The following is a 19899-nucleotide window of genomic DNA, read 5'->3' as shown; positions in this document are numbered from 1 at the left end:
ATTTATGTATCACTGTTACATTTTTCTAACTCTTAAGTTCACAATTGACTTGAGTGAAATTCTACCTGGGTTCAAGCAGATACTGAGTTTCTGAATAACAGTACTAAGTTCTTTGCCTTTCTCATTCTCACTAGCCAGCAAAGTTTTAGGTTATATGTATCTTAGGACTGATCCCACTCGTGATTAGGCCAACACTGTCATTCCTTCCATGGCAAATGCTATATACAGATAAAGAATGAGAAATTCTACAGGTTGTTTTGTTGTGGTGGTGTTTGTTGTTGCTGTTGTTTTATGGCAGAAATAACAAATAATGTATTATTCCAGTCACTGACACCTTCTGTCTGTTTTCCTCAAGGTCCTTTTTAATATGTGTCCACAGAGCCTCCTAAAATGTTAAAACCTAACCTAAAATGTTGAAAGATTATGTTGCAAGCAAGATATAAAGCAAACATAGTCTTAGTCATAGCCACTTTCCTTGCACAAGAGCAGCATCCGTATTACTGTGGGATAAATCAGTTTCAACACTATGATCAGAAAGCAAATTAATCAATCTGAATTAATAAATGCATATGGAATAATATATCTATAAAATCTAGAAGGAGAAAAGGATATAGCTTTACTCAATCACAGATTAAGAAAGCCATGCCCTGCATGGAACATGACTGAGATTTCAAAGATAAAATGTGAATTGTTCACAAAGGTTTCTCATAGGCAAAAATAAGCAGGGTCAATGGCAGTTTTTACCAAAAGGGCTGGTGTCTTATTTTTCTGAATGATGTAAACTAAGTTGACAAAGCACTGTCTGTTGTCAGTCTGTAGTAAAGTCCTGTTCATTCCATGGTGTTGGTCTAAAGGTGCCTGCTGAGTTGTGTTTTTAACACTCTGTGATATAAACTGTTTTGTACACTGACACATGTAGCCTCATACCACGTGGTCGATATCTTGCACAAGGGGACTCGGGTTTTTGGGTAGCCACCAGGTTCTTATGTGAAGCTCTAAGACTGATTTGCGTGTCAGAGGACTTGGGGAGAAGATACTCAGAAGCATTCAAACTTCTTCATATTGAATGGCACCTTTTTGGAGTTGGCACCATTTCAAAGTTATAGTAAGTTACAAACCATGTTCTTCTGTCATTGTCATTTTTTCCAGTTAGATAACAAAAGAAGGATTAATGTTGTTGGAGTAATGCTAACACTTCTTAACTGCAGGACAGTGAATACTGGTAATTCTTTCTCTTACTCAGCAGACAAGTTATTTCCCAGTAAAATAATATCTATTTAGAGGACCATTTTTAAGCAGCACTGGAGAGACAGGATAGTAATATTCATATACAGAAAATACCTGCCTTTATGAAAGAGGATATTTCTTGTTTACTGTTGGTCATTAGAGCCACATTTTAATACACATAGTTGTCATATATTATGAGAAAATGTGTGTACATGTTTCATTATAATTTATGGCAAAGACCTACACATTAAAATAACAGACTTAAGTCCAGATCATGCTCCAGAACAAGGTATTGCTTTATAATAGTGAATTCACCTGAGGAGAAATACTTTAATCATTCTGTTACTGCTTCAAGAAAGACTTACCTCTGTGGTATTTCAACCTACTAAGAAACAGCTGTAGAAATAAAAAATAACTCTAGGATAGGCCTGCACAATAAAATGGAGTATTTCCTGCTTTCACATATAACATATGGGACCTAACAGATACTGCCTGACAATTTTTGGGTGGCAATAGAAATCCAAGTGAAATAAAACGAAGGTTTGCTTTTGCTATGTAGGTTCATAGAAGACTGTATAACCTAGATGAAGTGTCGTGTTTGCATATGCTCAGCTTACAACTCTGTAACTCTGTTAAGCTCTGGTTCATATAAATATCCTCTGAACTCAATGTAAAAGAAAAAAATAAATAAATGACTGCCCCACATAAATATTTCATCCATTCTAATCAAGTTAAAAACACAGCTGTAGCATGGCCACGTATGCAAGGCTTTAGTTTTGCATGCTGTATTAATATAGGAGTTGTTACAGTTGATTTAATTTGAATATTTTTAGACATTTTCCAAAGCTTCTACAGAAATATATGATGTTTCCTTTTTTTTTTTTTTTCTTATACCACATCATAGATTTTTATTAGGGAAGGACTACTTTTTTCTATATACGTGTATGACTACATTGTTTGGAAATTCAGAAAACTCTATAGTGCTTTTCCTTGTAAGAAACGACGCATTTTACTTCCCTAAAGGCACCATTTATATTCTTTGGTTATTTTTTTCCTACCAGATAGTCACTACATGTTTTTCACTGCTGTCATAGGAATGCTTCTAAATGTTTTTGTGTTTGTCCCCCCCAATATTATTTAAAACTTTGCTATATAGTACTAAGCATTTGTTTATTTTCTCACTTTACTGTGTGTGGAAAGTGGAGAAAAAAAACATTTTAACACTGTTTTTACAATGTGGTATATGAAACTCAGTTTCATGTGTAGTTTGGTATATGAACACATGGAGTTAAATTCTTTCCGTAAGTCAGGGGTAGTCAATATGTAATCAGCCATGAAGTTTGTGTTTCACAAAGCTGCTTACACTGAATAATTCAATATTTGAGCTTTAATGATATTTGAATAAGAATCTATGTAGGCTGTATAGTAGATAGATGAAAGAAGGCAGAAAGACTTTTGATTTCTGGCTGAGATCATACTTCTGCCATCTGTGGGATCTGTCCTCCTTCTGACAGACACCTGCCACACTGCCTGTGTGGACTGGGGACCTCCACCACCCCTGTAGGTTGTGCACAGTCTCTATAGCTTCTCCTAGCTTTTCTCTGAGGACCTGAGCCACGGAACCCTGGGGAATAACTTCTCAGTGCAGGACTGTTGTTAGGCATCTGCCTCCAGGAAGATGACAACCTTGTATCACCTAAGGAGAGGCAGAAGGAAGACAAACGCTGTGGTGGCTTGGGCTGGCATGGCTGATGGAGCAACCCCATCTCTGCTGAGGCCTCCACACTGCTGTCAGACCAGCCATAACACAAGCAGACAGCAGGGCTGACTTGTAGGAACCCTGTGTTTTAGCGTGGTCTGTCACAGAGGGGGAGGACAGACCATAACCACCGTCTCTTGTCCAGAACAGACAAGAAAAAAGGGAGGGGGGAGCCAAAATCAGCCCAGAACATGGGAGGTATATTTCAGAAACATCTGCACAGGAATCTTCTGTTTGCACCAGAACCATCTATGAAGCACTCTCTACAAAGAGTGCTTGCCATGGTGCCTGAAGTGTGGCTCTCCCAGCAAAGCACCCATAGCTGCCTTTAGCCCTGGAGCTGGGCTTGCTGCAGCACCTGCCCAGGGCCCCAGCTCACCATGCTATGACCCTGTGCTGCCAAAGAGCTGGTGAGTGGAGGGCCCTGAGGTGAAGTACCAGCATTAGGAGACCTGGCAGTGGGCTGGGTGGTGTGGGGTCTCCCTCTCTGACCAGCCTGCCCTGCAACCCCAGCAAGGAGAGCTGGGCCAGGCCAGGCACAATGAGCAGGGTCAGCCACAGCCAACATCCCCAGGTGCTGCCGCAGGCCCTGAGTCTGGTTGGAAAGACAGCCCCCAAATAGGACCGGGTTGGCAGGGCCCAGGGCAGGGGCAGGGCCGCATCCAAAGCTTGGGTAGAACCAGTGAGAGCCTCAGGGCAGAGCATCTCCCCAGGCAGAGAGGGGAGATCCTTGCTGAGGCTTCTCCTGCCCTTCTTCGCAGCGGCAGCTTCTGTCAGCCCACCATCAGCTGTGAGGGCAGCCAGGAAACTCCTGGACAAGGGAGTACAGAAAAGTGCCCTGGGCCACAACAGCAATTTTCACTCCAAGGATCATGGGTTGCAGTGGCATGCTCAGTGCCCCAGAAACAGCCCAGCCCCTCCCTACCCCCCTCCCCCCCCCCATGTGTTGTACGAACAACAACAATATTAATAATATAATTGTCAAATGTATGGATGGGAATCAGCTGTCTGGAGATCAACCTTAATTAGAACCAGTGTGAGGTAAAGGCCAGTTTGAGGGTAAGAAATACATGCAAAATTTTCAAGACTGAGAGGAAAGTATCCTCAGCTCCAAAAGGCCTGTCCTCACCATGTCAACATAACCTGTAGTCATACAGTCAGAGACTAAGTTCAATTACTTACCTTATAGCTCATGTCACACTAGCAAGTCTTGTCTATCATTCCTAATTTCATAATGAGTTTATTTCCAGGCTGTCCTGGGACTTCAATCCAGATTAACTTCCTAAAAAGATTCTTCTATTTCCTTTCAGCTCTCAGGAGATGCAGATATTTTTGTCAGATTCTATTCCGTAGCCTCCAGGTGGTGATAGGAAATATTTCATTCGACTTTATCCAATGGGTAGAGGTGGGAAGTGAAAGCTTTACCTCCACTTGAGAAGAAAACTGTATAAACTGATGCATGAAGCCTTCTCACTCCCCAAACTTGAAAATTTAGATCAACTGTAAATTAACAGACTTACTTAATATAACACCATAACTGGGATTAATGAATGTAGGTCATTATTGGCTGCTGACTGAGGATAGACACAAGGGCAATCAATGACTTAGGTTGTTGTGAAGTTTGAGTGATAATGGAACTATGGAGGCTGATACCGAACTTTAAAGAATGATAGGACATGCAGTAGCAAATGTTAGCATGGAAATGATTGCAAACAAATTTTAACATAGGTCACATTATTCAGCCAGGCCAGTCTGAATAATATCTTATTATTTGAGTCTACTCTGTCTCCAACCAGATGATAAATACAAATTAAAATTTGAAGAGGAAGCATTTTAGCATTTTTGCCATACTTCTCATCCTAAAAATATACTCTGCTTAAACACTGAGGAAAATTGTTCTCCATTTCTCATAAAAAAAAAAAAAAAAAAAAAAAAAAAAAAAAAAAACTTGTCAGGTTTAAATAAATAAATATTTCTGATGAGCCCTAATGACAAGACTCACATTTTTCATTATGACATGTATTTTTAAACTTTTGATTGAGTGGGTATTATGTTACCTCCTGGTTATGAAAGATTCAGGGAGAAATGAGAGGAACATTCCAAACTCCTGCATTATCTAAAGTAAACCACACAGTGAATTTCTAATAGGTTTTCTCTCCAAGGGTCTTAATCCAAGCCTTTTTCTAGGGTAGTCTGAAAAGAGCAAGATAGAATCTGCTTATCACCCTTTCCCCCTGAAAGTACAGCAAGGTAAACAAGAAGGCAACTTGTCAGCATTGAGACAATTACTTCTGTTTCTAACATCACAGACTAAAACTGATAAGGGATTTTTATGAGGGATTTTTGTATCCAGATTAGAAGAAATCAGCAAGTGTTCCTGGGCATTCTGCTATCTAGATTTCATGTTGTTTCCTATGTCCTTCCATATATAAAGGCAAAGTTATTTAATTTCTCTTTGCTTAATAAAAAGAAAAAAAAAAAAAAGAAAGAAAGAAAGAAAAAAAAAACCTACTGATTTATTCTGGACTCTGTTATTTCATTTTACCAGAGTAAACTGTGGGAGGAGGTACAGAGCTGAACTACTGCAATCTTAGTAGAGGAGTATAGTATACCAAGGCAAAGGAAAATATCTTCCCTACATATCCACAGGTTGTGCCCATAGACAACAACTTTTGTGGAATGTAGTTCTCTTTTATTGCTGTGTTTACAAGTTGGCATGTAAAGGTTAAATAATAGACCTTTTGTTCAGTGATCCTCCCTCAGAACAGAAGAATAGAAGTATGTGCTCTCAGGAAGGAGAGAAATCTGTTTTCTTTAGTAGCAGAAAGATAAAGGAAGAGCTAAAGTCATTAAGCTTTTTCCCATAGACTTTTATAAAACAAGGTTTATTATTTTCTTCTTTTGAAAATAGTCCCATCATTTTTTTCTGCACAGTCATAATCTCCCAAACATCTTCCTCCTCTTAAAAAAATTAAATCCCACTGGAAAGTGACAGGATTTAAGTTCCTAAATTACTCAGCTTTTTTTGAACATTGGAGATTCTGCTTAAGCAAACATCAAACTAATCCAATATTGACTTTGCTTTTCATTTAAATGTTGCTTTTGGAAGACGAGCACAGAAAAATAACCCCATAGAAAACTCTTTTCTTCTTTCCCTCAAATAAGTAATTTAATGGAAGGGAAAACTTCTTAGGGACAGATTGCTTTGCCTAGAAAAGCTAACCTATTTTGGAATTCTGATACACAACAAAATGGGTCAGTGGTGCTTCATTTGTGGACATAATTCTGTTCAAAATACTCACGTATATGGCATGACTGTATGTCATATCACCTGCAGCCTCATGATAAGGACTTAAGAAGTCCTCACCAAGCAGAAGACCAAATTGATAGTGGATCTCTTTAAGCTAATCATTCACGTGGAAAGAAAAAAGAAAATGAGAAGGTGACAGAATCACATTCTAGTGAATAGTATTTCCAAGACCAAAGTACACCTTTGAAAATCAAAAATTAGCAAATAAATTTGCCATGTTATTATGACTGTATAAGAAATTCTTCTATCTCCAGTATAAGATCACAAGCCGTTTTTTCACTCATGCACCTCCCATCACCCTACACCCTAAGAAAACTTTCCCCAGTTGAATTTACTTAACTTTTTCCTAAATAACAGTGGCCTCCTTAGTTATATTACATCACTCAGTCATTAAGCATTTCCATGGAATGAACAGATGGTCACACAGGGCATACTTAGATAAAAAAGAGAGAGAAATTGAAACAAACCTGAAAGGTAGACTGTGATGTGTCTGTAATTCTTTAATGTTATGTTAGTCTTCATGGCACAGTAAAATGTCTATCAACAGGCTGGTAATAGTGATTCTGCAGTCATTTCTTAGCCCATAACTCCATAGACTTCAGTACTGAGGCAAAAATCTTGGGCAAAAATACAAACTTTGGGCTTAGGAGGTATCTGCCAATGCAATGGTAATTCACAAAAATTTACTTTGGAAGCAGCCCCATATGTACACTGAATTGGCATACAGTGATATATATCTCTTCATAAAAATGCCCCACTTTTCAGATTTATTGCATCTGGTGGAATGTAGTGTAAATATGTTTTGTGTGAATAGAAAGTAGCTATTTTGAAACTTCATAAAACTGAATATGCTTAATTGTGTAATGTAAATTTCAAAATATATATTATGCATTAAATGCTGATTAAAATGGTATTTAAAAATATAACATTCCAAGAATAGTGATTTTGAAGAGTTTTGATGGAAATACCCAGTAGTAATAAAAATTCAAGCTATTGTGTGTTAAGAATAAAGGATTTGCTTATATGTTTAAAGATGCATTGAAACTGGGATAAGAGATAAGAAAATGGAAATAAAACTGACACTTGTCAAACTAACTGCTGATTTCTACATTTGATTTAGATTAATTCTTTTGATACGGACCAGATAATACAAGTGAGAGATTTTAAAAAAAAAAAAAAAGTGTAAAATATACAATAAACACTTAAAACTGGATCACTTTAAAAGAGCAAGTGAGATTAAATAAAAAAAAAAAAAAAAGTGTTTGTATTACATGAAAATAATTGTCGTCAATACAGTACCTATTTTTCATAAGCTTTTCAAACACTCATGTCATTTATTTGTGTATGCGAGAATGGGTATTTTATGTTTTCCACAAGAAAATAACTCTTACGTGAGCTGTTATTTGCCACTTTATGTCTCTGCTTCACAAGAAATTGCTTTTATGGAGTCTAATCCCACCCCAAAATAACATAAAATCTGTGAATGCAAAACAAGTTTCTGTACATTCATGGAAATTACTTGAATAAGGTTGAAGTTTCCCTTTTGAAAGATTTCCAACATGTTCTATCTAAGCAGCAAAGCATTTTTGTATTAAGTCACTGGTAATCAGCACTTCTGAAAAACATATCATCTATTAAGATCTCCAAATTAGGAATGGATTTTTAAATGTCTCTGGAGCATGTTGGCAGTCTGGGATGTGAGAGAATTTTCTATATATCTTTTGTGGGTGTTTTGCTTCCTTCATTTAGGAGCATAGTCTGCATTAGAATCAATTTGTATTGTGAAGTAATTTAGGTTTTACTCTGAACCTACAAAATGGGGTTTTGAAACCAAAATGGCATTGACATGTGAGCTGAATCTGAGAGGTGTGTTCCCCTCTGGGGGTACTGAAGAATCACAGAATCACACAGAATTTCTAGGTTGGAAGAGATCTCAAGATCATCGAGTCCAACCTCTGACCTAAGAGACGTGAGGTATGTCAGAACAGGGATTTCCCTGAGATAACCAAAATAATTCACTGAGGACACACTGGGGTTTAAATCACACTGTTCTTTCAGAGGCTTCGGTACCACTTTGCCTGTACCAGCTAGCAACTTTCTATCTGGGGAATTCTCTATCCTGAAATCTCTCTTGCAAGCAGGGCCTTCAAAAAGGAAACAGCTGCTCCTATTTTTATTTATTTTTACTTAATTATTTTTATTCCCATCACAGGAGGACAGGGAGCTTACAGAGGATCTCCTTCGTCCTCTCCCACCTCCACTGATGCAGCAGTGGTGAGAGCAGTCATTGGGAATGTCAAAGGTCTGAGTTCACTTGTCCATCTGCACAAGCTCAAAACTTCTACCTCTCTCAGCCTGGAGGGTTGCCCTGCCTATTAGGCAACGGACAGCTTTTACACTGCAGTAATCTGCAGGTATGTTGGAAGCTGTTTACTTTCTGTAATATTCCAGAGAGACAAAAGAAACCGGTGATTAAGCCTACAGCGTAGTGTTTCTACAGTCCAGCTTAAAGAGGAAATTCTGTATTTTAATAATAGTCTGAGAATTCTGTTTGTTCTACATTAAGCAGTCACTGGGTAAAATACTGAAATGCTTATAAAAACATGGACTGAAACAGCCTATATCCAGACTGTATAGCAGACAGGAAACAAGTCAAAGGTGTGTCTTGTTAATGCATATCATCAGGGCTGAAATGTGAGAAAGCTGGCGAGCTGCTCAGCCTTATTAAGTGGTAACTGCTTCTGAAACCCTCAGAAAGAAAATGTCTGGTCTCCTATATAATTTACAATATTGAAAGTATTGTTTAATGATTAATATTATATGAAATTTACTGTTGGATAAATGAGTTTTGAAGATTAGAACTTGGAGGAGAAATGCCCCATTTTATGGATCTTGTTAGTAAGCAGTTCTGGAAATGTTTATGTATGGATTATATGGCTTGGTGTTTCCATGTCCAAAAATGCTGGCTGTTCTGTCTTATTATAGTTCCTTTGGATTACTTCTTTTCCTAATTAACAGCTGGTACTTTGTGACAATAGGTAGGAAATTCTGCCAGTTGCAAGTGGGATGTCTGGTCACATTCCTATGGTATTAAACCCAGCAAAATTCTGTTTTTTGTTGGTTTGAGGTTGTGGGTTTTGTTCGTCTTTGTTAGTTTGGTCTGGCCTTGATATTTGATAATTGTGTTGGTTTATAACAGTTAGGATGTTCTCGTAGGGACTATAAGTCAGCTTTGTTCGGAACTGTTACATGAAGTATATTTGTGAACATTAGCTATCAAAATATAGAAATCATCACATCTTTGGTGATGTTAGATAAGATATATATGTAGTTGTAAACAGTATCTCAGCTATTAATCAGAGGAAGTAAGACAAAACTGATAATGAGGTCTGATCATTGTCTTCAAGACTGAATAATATCAGTCTTCAGAAGACTTTACTATTAAGCAGAGGTGCTAGAGCTTCTTGCCTGTGATTCACTCTCTTAGTGTTTGCACCTGTGTCAGTGTCCCACTGAAGTGAGTGGGATGTCCTGTTGACTGGAACACTGGTGCCAGAACAAAGAAAATAGATTCCCACCCTGCAGTAACACTGCTTGTAGGCAAATCACACACATTGACAAAGGAACACTGAAACTTGCATATTAGTTCTGTGTCTGCACCAGTCTGTCCTAAAATACCACTTCTGGATGTACTCTGGTCAGAGACTCAAAAAAGTTAGTAGTTGTTCATGAGGTAACCTTACCTCTGTTGAACCTCCAGCAAGAAGATATTGATTATCATGGCTCTGCTGCTCCTTTTGCGCCCTGGAGCATAAAACCTCCCACTTCTTAAGTTCTGACTTACATTATGTATAAAGTATTTTACATGAAGAGTTTAGATCTACGTGCATTCCAGTGGAGGAGTTCCTTTAAAGGTCATGTGTTATTCATGAGATGCTTTCTTAGTTACTTAATACTTCTGTCTGACCCTTACCCAACTGATTATTTCTATAAGGTTGGGTAACCTGTTGATTGTTGAGCAAGATACCCAGTTTGTGTTCTTCTTATATTGTCTGGAGGCCTTTTTGATCCCTCTGAACGAGTCTGTTTTGATTCTCTCTCTGCTCAGAAAACTGCAGAGCAGTCTATTTGGATGACATTACCTATGTTTCCTGTAATCTCCACCATGTTGTTTAGTTTTATTGTGAAAATATGTGGGTGACAGATCTCTCCCATTCGTTCCTCATCTTTTCCAGGTACTCTTTGAAGAGTCCACTTAGAAGAGCAACAGCTTTTCCTGTTGGCTGCAGTTGCTGAGAGTCTCTCCAGATGCAAGGTATGACTGATGAAAGAGTTGAAGAGTAAGTGGCAAAAGCCAGAAAAATGTTCAGAAGGCAGATGTTTTGTTTGTTTCTGAGGGCTTTAGCTTTGAAAAGAAAAAAACAGTAAATGTAAAAAGCCCATTTCAAGCCAGTAAACATAACTGGTCATTTCTTCTGTATGTTTAACCAATGACTTGGTGAGTTTCCAGTGCTGATGTTGGTAAAGCTTGTTAACAAGCTGGGTTGGCTGCAAATGCACGGTACAAGAAACCATAGAGAAAAACAGGCAGAGATTATGGGGAGCTGCTTCTGTAAGACCTGTAGACAGTCCCATCTCATGAAAATCAAGCTCATACTTCACTAGAGATGTGATGCCACAAAAGCAGAATATTTTACATCAACAGAAAATTACATTATCAGATTGGAATAACTAAGCATTAAAAAATGAAGCTGTGAGGAAAAACTCATTTTTGTGTATGTTCCTGTAATATTTCAACAACAAAAAGTAGGAAAAATGTTTTGGATCAATCGGGAAGTAATTTTATCTTCCCATTTACTGTGAAAGATAAAGGGTTCAGGGAAGAAGAAAATGTTTTTTCTTGGGGGAGGAAGGAAGCAAGGAACTCTGAACTCCAAAAGCATAGTTAGTTATAACTAAAATAAACTATTTTATATGAAACAATTATTTTAGTGTATTTTAAAATGTTCACAGGAAATATTTTCTTTGCTTCTTTTTATCTTTTTAAATAATTCTTTGTAGCTAAGCAAATTGTTTTAGTGGTTATCTTTGAGTGTGATTGCTCTTTTTGGAGTTTGTGTGTGTCTGTGTGGAAAAAAGAAGTTTCCCAGGAAAGCCTGTCCTCTTGCAGCTGGCTAACATCATAGTTTTTTATCTGCAGAGAGATTAAGGTGTCTTTCCAAAGCACCTGTCTGAAGTCATCTGTAGTGAGGGAATAAAAATATAGATCCTTCTTACCTACCAATAAATAGATTCAATAAAAAAATAACTCAAAGAATCCATCAATTATTCAAAGGAATTGCTGTTTTCACATACTTAATACTGCCATCTGTGCTATGGGTGAAATTCAGCCTTAGGCAGGTGATCAACGCTAGGCCTGTGCTCTATCTAAATCCCATGTCAAATCCTCCACGTTACATACATATATATATATATTCATTATCAACTCCTTCTCCATCCCACAGCAGATAATGTAGCACAAGTGGGGATAACTGAGTCATTTTCTCATTATAAACTACTTTACAATTCAATGCAAAAAGGAAAAAAAAGACCTACATTAATATGTATAAGAGTTTTTAAAGTTGAGAAATGTGCCACGAAGAAGTTAAATCAATCCCCTTCACATATGTACTATTTTATTACAGAACTGTACTTGCTGTTTAGCTTTGTGCTTCTGTATGTTTATAACGTGGCAGAAATATTGTTAGTGTGGAAAATATCATTGAATTTGATGATCTGGGGTACAAAAACTGTTGTCAGGTTGCAATGCTATTGATTGTTACAAATTAGAGACAGCAAGACCAGAAATATTTCAATGCTTCATGATTAATTACATATTCAAATTAAATATGCTTAAGATTCAGTGTGAGATTCAAATGCATTTTATGCATAAGTGTATTTATTTTATCTCTGCATCACTGCATACTCAAATAAGCTATGTTCAACTAGCTACATATGTGATGTGGGACTTCAATTGGTACTTTGCATTTAGTGAAGTTCTCTTTCATACAAAATTTGGTGCATTATAATCCATGTACCTAACACTCAGGTAAATTTACTGGCTTTTTATCTGTTTGTTTGTTTCAATAAAACTTCTTTAACACAAGAAATATTGCGAAGATACCAGTACAGAAAGAAATATGGCTCAGTATATGTAAAGCAAAATTCTGACACTTTTTAACCTGATATTAAAACTCCAGCTGATTGAATGGGGACAGTACTTTAACCCCAACAGTGCTGTTCTTTTGGTATATTGCTGTTTGACAGGACTAGCAGGGTAGGTATTTTTCTGATTAGTAGACTATTGTTTACCCTGAATGGTGCACTTAGATGATAAAGAATCAAATTTAGATATGGCTATATACTTCAGTTTCCTAATTTGTGAGAGAAATAATGCTAGGGGATGTGTCTCTTACACAAAGTATGAGTGAAATCCATTCTCTATGGCAAAGCTGCCTGAAATGGAACTCTAAATTTCATAAATTGTTTTGCCCCCAGTTAGGATGAAATTATCGGGATACCCAAGCACTGCTGTCTCAGGCAAAAAGCAGTTTAAGTTTCCCACATGTTCATTTCCATTCTCAGCATGGCCCTCTCAGGCTAGGTCTCTCTGAATGTATCATGAGTGTGTGACTTCTGATGCACTGTGCCTGTTCAAGCAGGCTCCAGTGACTGCGAAGGATGCAGTATGAAACCCAGCCTACGCAGACAGTAGGGTCAGAAAGCATTCCTGGAAGGAACTAATCCTCTACAAGCAGGCATGTTACAGGCTCTTTTTAATAAACTGGTAATCAGCATCTCAAAAGCTATTAGAATTTCTCCTTCATTTGACAAGCAGTCCCCAAACCCCACTGCTCAAACAGTCAGGAACTGTCAGCCCCCAGATTCCACAGGAATGTGTTACTTAGGGTAAATTTCCACAAGGAAACTGGGCATCATGCAGAAGCATTCTGCCTTGCTGCCAGCTGGCATCCTGATGGGCTGACAGGAAGCAGAAGGCCTCAGGAGTCCCAGCTTTCAGACATGCTGTACTCAGTTGCTTGGGATCAAAGTGTCCATAGTTCTCAAGGAAATCATCGTACAGGCTGTCTTAGCACCAGCTGAAATGAGGAGACATATTTTTGAAGGGAATTGTAAAACTCGTTATTTTTTCAAGTGAAATTAACCAAAATTTTTGAAATATTTACCTGCTCTCTGAAGTAGCTATCATTCCTAGCCTGTCAGTATATTAAAATGAAAGCCTACACGTTCTTCTTAAAGAGAAAATAAGCTTTTTTAAAAAAATCTAATAAGATTTAACTATTTCAAGTTTTGGTAAGAATGACCCCAGACAAGACAAAATATTCAGAAATTTTAAAAGCAGATCTCAAACTGGTGGAGTGACTACTGCTAGAGATAGATAGCTGAAAGTTTATTTAGTCTTGTTGTTTAAAAAATAATTTAAAAAATATTTATTTTCTTTTTTGTAAGAAGTGTATTAACTTAGCTTTTTAATCTATGTGGGTGTCAGAGGGTGTCTGCAAAAATAGAGACCTCTTGACAGTTTTTGCAGTGATGGGTGGATTTGCTCTGAGAAACTCCCCCACACTCAGGGCCTGGACAGTGGAAGCTTGTTTCCAGAAGTACCAATTGTTATTTCTCTTTGTTAACAAATGCTGATTGTTGCTTTTGATGCTTGCATAGAATTAAAATTTGTCTGCTTGGACTTAAGTGCAACTGTCTGATGAGAACTGATGTAGGGCTTGACGTGTAGAGTCAGAGAAGGGTGGTGCAGCTTTCTGTCAGCCATTTTGCTTTAGTGCTTGTCCTGGGTTTTCCAGGTCTTAGTGTTCAACTCTGCCTCTCTACTGCATGAATCTGAGATAAGAGATCTGGGGTGATGTGGGGGGTTACCTGGGAAACCAAGTCTCTTTTCTTCTTTTTCTTTCTTTGTTGCTGAATGCAAGACTACAGTGTCACTCGGTGCCTATGCCACACCACAAACCACTCAGTTGTTCAGCATTGTGTGTGTATTGCTGTTACTGTTCTTCTTATCTTGTGTATCACCTTGTATTTTTACTTCCAATTCACAGCAGTGTTGTTGTCAATATTTTGAATGCTGATAACTGGCAGTGGGAATGGCTAATGTTTTCTCTGTTGAAAAGAAATATGGCATTTCATGGCAACTGGTTAAGATCATTGCCAATGTGTTTTTTTCAAAAGGATTCAAAATAGTAAATTTCTGTCACGAATAGTAAGTATGTTTGATATGAGTGACTATAGAAACAGATGTACCTATGCAGCCATTTTATATACCAAGCAGGAAGCTACCTCAGGGACTGGCTGGTTACTCCTCTTGTTATGTGTTTAAAGTCCAAATATGTAATGGCATGGAGGACTAATCCATTTGATATATTATCCTGCTATTTGATTTATTACATTCTGCTAAAACTACCTAGTTCATTTTAGTATTTCAAGTGTTTGTTGTTTGTTTCTGTATACTAGGTGTGCTGGTGACATAGCAGGATTTTAACTTTTTAAAATAGAAATAAAATAAAATAGTATCCATGGTGAACTTTTTATATTGTACCTCCATGATATGTGCTTCCTGGTTAATATGGGAAGTTATGATTCTTTATTGTATTCTAGGAAGATTTTACTATTTCAGAGTAATCACACAAAACAATTACAGTTTTCTAGCATTTCTGCAAGGAACTTGAAAAGCGGTTCCCTGGTTTAGGTTTTCATTCTGAAAAGGTAGAGCCATTGTGTTTTAATACATACAGAAAATTTTTAGTGATAGGTTTCAAAAAGATATTTGATTCGTGATGAAGCAATGCAGGATAATCCTAGGGTATGTTTTTCTGTAGTAGTAATTCAATTTTTCACATAAACTGCATGATTTGATTTTTTTTTCCATGTTTTCTTTTTCATAAGTAATCATCAATAGAATAATTACTGGAGCAGTCTGTTTTTCTCACAGTATAGTGTATGCCCATCATCTTAAAGACAAGTTCTTCTTTGTTGCTCTCTGTTAATTTTGCTTTGCTTCAGACCTCTTTGTAGGCTATTTGTAGGTAACCACACATTCATGAGGAGAAAATCAGATCTCTACAGTTAATTTCTATAACAAACTTTTGCTTTGGATGCATCTAAAGGCCATTTCATAGATATTTAGACCATTTGAAGTAATATAAACTTTATTTCCATTATGTCTTTGACATAACCAGTTAACACTGAGCCAGTACACACTTTCTCTCTGCTTCTATACCATTACTTTTAATTAGCTTAACAACTGACTTGTATCTTTCAGTGCATACCCGCTATTAATGCCATTCTGTTTATAACTTCTTGACTACCCTTGTGTTTTCTATGCCAATTATTCTTTCCTCTGAGTGATCAGCAACGGAAATGATCGGGCATTTAGAAAACATGACCTATTAGCAAAGAGTGGAAGAACTGGGGTTATTTTAAGAAGCTGGAGGGATTACTGCAGTCTCTAGACTCAGCTCACAATTTCTGCAGAAGTTTACAAAAATAAAAGAATAAACTCTTCTTATTGTTGCTAGTGATTATGGGGAAGAAACAGGCAACAATGGAATTTTAGATTAAACGTAAGAAAGCTGGAAGTATTGCATTATGTTACCTCAGCAGGTAATTGAATCTACATTATTAGAAGATTTTAAGATTGGACAAATATTGGTCAGAGATCATTTAAACAAAGTTGATCTTGACATAGCAAACATTCAAAAGCGTGTAAGGAAACATAAAAGCGTAGTTCATTAATTGTAGACAGATCTATAAGATGAGACAGAGTAGGGGCTATTTAACTAAAATTGATAGTACTGATAGATATTAGGTACCTTAACACCACTGTTAATTTCAGTTTACTTACATGTATTGTTTCAACAAGTGAGACTCAGTCATTCCAAAGCAAGCTAATCATCAGGGCTTTTTTATGGGAAGATTCAAGTCCTTATTACAGAGCAGGTGTATCAGGAGTTTGAACACAGAATGTCACGTGTGCAACTGAGTAGTAGTGCCTCATGTATTGAGCACTTTGACCTACCAGCACCTGCAAGAGTTGTTCTGGGGATAGCTGCCAGGTACCTCCTGAAAGCAGGGGAGCTGTAGAGCTTTGAGGGCTTTGGCACTGCCTGAGTTGCTCCTGCAGCTTTGCAGCACACTTCACTAGAATTAAACTTGCATTCAGTTGCATTCAAAACACCATTTTGTTTGATCTGAAACAAATGTGGATGAAGACCTGCTAAGGCCGCCCTCTTTTGTGGTTGGGTTGTGCTGGTGGTACACACAATCAGTAACTGTGTCTGCCTGTTAGGATGTATGTCTTTGGATGAAGAAGCAGTTCCAGGCTTCACACAGACAGATGAAATAGTTGTAAGAAATCATATGAATTCGAGAACAGAGATCCAAATTGTTTCACTAAGAAAGTTATTCAAAAGTTACGTTAGAATCATGTTTCTTTCATAAAAAGTGTTTTATTTCAGGTATTAACACTCAAAGAAGGAACAGACGAGACTAGTTACTCTGAACCCAGGAGAATCACAAGATCCAGCTCTCTTAATAGATCTTTCTAGTTGGCTTTTTCTTTTCGGTGTTTTTCATTCTTGTTTCCCTGATCATTATTTTTGCATTTTGCATCACTGTCTCATGCCTGCCACTCTCCTAGGTATGTGCAAGGAATCTTTCTATTAGAGTTGCTCAAAACAGAGTTGAGGGTTGCCATGCTACTGGAGTTTCAGAAAGAAGCTTAGCAGTTTCTCAGCAGTTACAGCTACTTTATTACAGGGAGCAGCAGCTATGACAACCAACCTGAAATTCCTATTGCGCTGTTCAGGGTGAAATAAGCACTGCGTTGAAAGATGTTGCTATTTGTTTCTGATACGTTGTTCGAAAACATTTTGGGTATATTGGACCAAAATAGCTGTTTCTAGCACACAACCAGGTTAAGGCATAAAAAAATAAAATGTGTCGTTTATCTGAATTTTCACAGCTTTCATCATACACTCATTTAAATAATTTCACAACTAAAAATAGTAGTTAAAAAAAGAAAAATTGACTGGCTCATGATCTGTAGGTCAGAAGCAATTTTTTTGTGTGGAGTTGATACCAAACCAAGTTCTAACCCACTTTGAATTCATGTATAATTCTTATGGGGATGTACTTCTAATTCAATAGCTCATTTGGGCTTGCAAAACCAATTTTTCTGTAAAGTATTTATGATTATCTTATGTACAAGGCTGATAGTAATGCATGTAGTTAAAGGAAATGAGTACCTTAGGAAAGAAGTATCCCTCACTGATGGATAGCATTAGCTATTAGCATAGTGTAGCCTTAGCTGACTTCACATACAAATCTTGTGATATGAAACGCCCTGACCCCTGTAGAATTGCACCTTATTAGAAATAACATTTTTTATAGCTTCTATTTGCAAAAGGGAAGGGGGAGGAAGGGGGAATTGAATAATACCCTGCTAGCAGAATAACTTAAATACTTTCTTAGACAGATGTGAAACAATGATGGGACAATATAGCCTTACTACCTTAAAGTGACTATCTGCAAAGTACAACACACAAAATTCATTTTTTTTCCATTTTTACAAGCAAAATGGTCTAAACAAAAAAAAAAAAAAAAAAGGAAAAAAAAAGTGAGCATCATAATTATAAAGATTTCCCTCAGCTGACAGTTGCCTGCAAAATATTGACAGGAGCTCTTCTCAGCTGTCTGCTGTACAACTTAATAGACACCACATTCCTGGAAACACAGTGAAATTGTGATTGTGGCATAGAGCTATTGACATGATCTTTACTGTTTGAGAATGGCAGAAAATATCTAAGAAGCAAAATAGAGATGGTTAGATAATTTTTAACGTTCTGACAAAATCCTTTGTTATAGTCAGCCTGTGTGGTCCTTGAATGTTCCTGAGGAAATGTGAATGTTCAGATAAGAAGGCCAACATCATCCATCAACTCTGCAATGGAAGGATAGATACTGTGTCTTCCTTTTCCTTCTAGTGCCACAAATGCTGTAAAGTAGGCTTGAGCCATATTTGTTGCTCACACCTTCTAGTAAGGTTACATGAGACAGCTCACAGTCAAAGCAAAAGATGGATTCCACCAAAGCAGAGAATCTAATCCAATTCATTTACATGCATCAAGAATAGTGTCAGGAACCCTATTACAAAATTATGTTTATAAATGACTGTGCAGTTGTGGCTCATTCAAAGAAAGACCTGAAGATAATGATATCTCATTATTCAGCAGGCTCAGTAAACTTTGTCTTAACAATTAGCATTTCAAAGAATAAGGTTATGTGCTAACCAGCACTAAATAAACAGTGGAATTTTCTTGAGGGGGGGGGGGGAAAAAAAAACACACACTAAAAAATATAAAGATCAATATTAAATACAGAGTGACAAAATTCACCTTTCCTCTCACCAAAAAAAAAAAAAAAAACATGCTGGAGATGAAAATATTAAGCTGCGTATACAAAAGGTTAGCACTTCACACTGTCATCTGCAGAACTGTGTTGAAATAACATAGTTTTGGCCCTTGTATGGCACTGATACTGAATATGCGTTGCTTAATGTTTCATTGCCCTGCTTCCTATTCTTTGCTAAGATGATGAGGCGCAGGACTATTAGTCATAATATGTTACTTAGAGATGAAGTAGGAGCTTTGTAAGCGTATCATCTCAGTCAAGTTGTTCCATTTAATGTCCGCCTTCAGAATCAGGATCACAACTGTAGAGAGCTGGCAACTGATCTGTTTGGTCTGTTACAGTAACTACCAGGGACGGATGACACCTTGGCCAAGTGTGGCTGAGGGATACAGCCCAAAGTGTTTTGTAGGATCATATTTCAGCATTGTGTGCATGAATTGGATTTCATTTGATTAAGAGTTGCACCTAAGTGGGTGTAGAAGAGAGGGAGTGATTTCCTTTTTTTTTTATTTCCTTTTTTTTTTTTCTCTCTGCTTTTGAGTAAGCAAACCCAGAAAACCAATCAAACAGCTAAAGCAAAGTACTGTCAGAGTGCAGCTGGAGGGGGGGAGGAAGGGGAGGGCAGAAACTAAGAAAGCCATTGAAAAGACATTCAGAACTGTGAGCAGATAAAACATTTCCTGCACTCTGAACCTTATTAATTAATGGAATTAGGCCCTTCAATGCATTTTTATTCTTGAATGACACTGAATTAAAGAAATCCGTAATTCTATCAGCTCTTTTCCTCCAGAGAAGATGAATTTTATTATTTGACTGTTCAAACCAAGAAGGGTAATGGTGACTGATGTATATTATGTAATGATGTATATTATCCCGTAGCAAAATACAAAATCTGCACTTGTTCTAACATGTAATAGTCCCGCAAGTTTACAGATAATGCTTGTAAAGAATGAGTGACCATTCTTCTGAGTGGATGAAAAGTATATGTGAAGGTAATATCAGTATAGGAACACTGCTTATAGGATATAATGGATCTAAAGTGAGAAAATTAATTATTTTTAAGGCACAACCAAAAAAGACCTTGAAGGCTTGTACTAGAGATACCGAGCATAATTGTAGCTGC

At 37.3% G+C, this 19899-nt stretch overlaps 2 long non-coding RNA genes across 6 annotated transcripts in view; both read left to right on the top strand.

Moving 5' to 3' along the window:
* LOC137860706 (uncharacterized) overlaps positions 1-7460 on the top strand; it is a 33180-nt gene extending 25720 nt beyond the window's left edge. For 2 of the 3 annotated variants that reach the window (XR_011099145.1, XR_011099139.1), the window contains exon 6: positions 920-2606. This is a non-coding gene — a long non-coding RNA (uncharacterized lncRNA). Of the gene's footprint in view, positions 1-919; positions 2607-4296 lie in introns of those variants that run through there. The other variant, XR_011099140.1, reaches the window with a different exon arrangement.
* A 1577-nt stretch (positions 7461-9037) lies between these two features.
* Positions 9038-19899, top strand: part of LOC137860702 (uncharacterized) — a 74036-nt gene continuing 63174 nt past the window's right edge. For all 3 annotated transcript variants that reach the window (XR_011099137.1, XR_011099135.1, XR_011099136.1), the window contains exons 1-2: positions 9038-9218; positions 10532-10611. This is a non-coding gene — a long non-coding RNA (uncharacterized lncRNA). The remainder of the gene's footprint in view (positions 9219-10531; positions 10612-19899) is intronic.

Source organism: Anas acuta, chromosome 1 (assembly GCF_963932015.1).
Source record: "Anas acuta chromosome 1, bAnaAcu1.1, whole genome shotgun sequence".
NCBI classification, from domain to species: Eukaryota; Metazoa; Chordata; class Aves; order Anseriformes; family Anatidae; genus Anas; species Anas acuta.
Note: the sequence above shows the minus strand (reverse complement) of the source record. Positions and strands in the feature narration are given on the sequence as shown.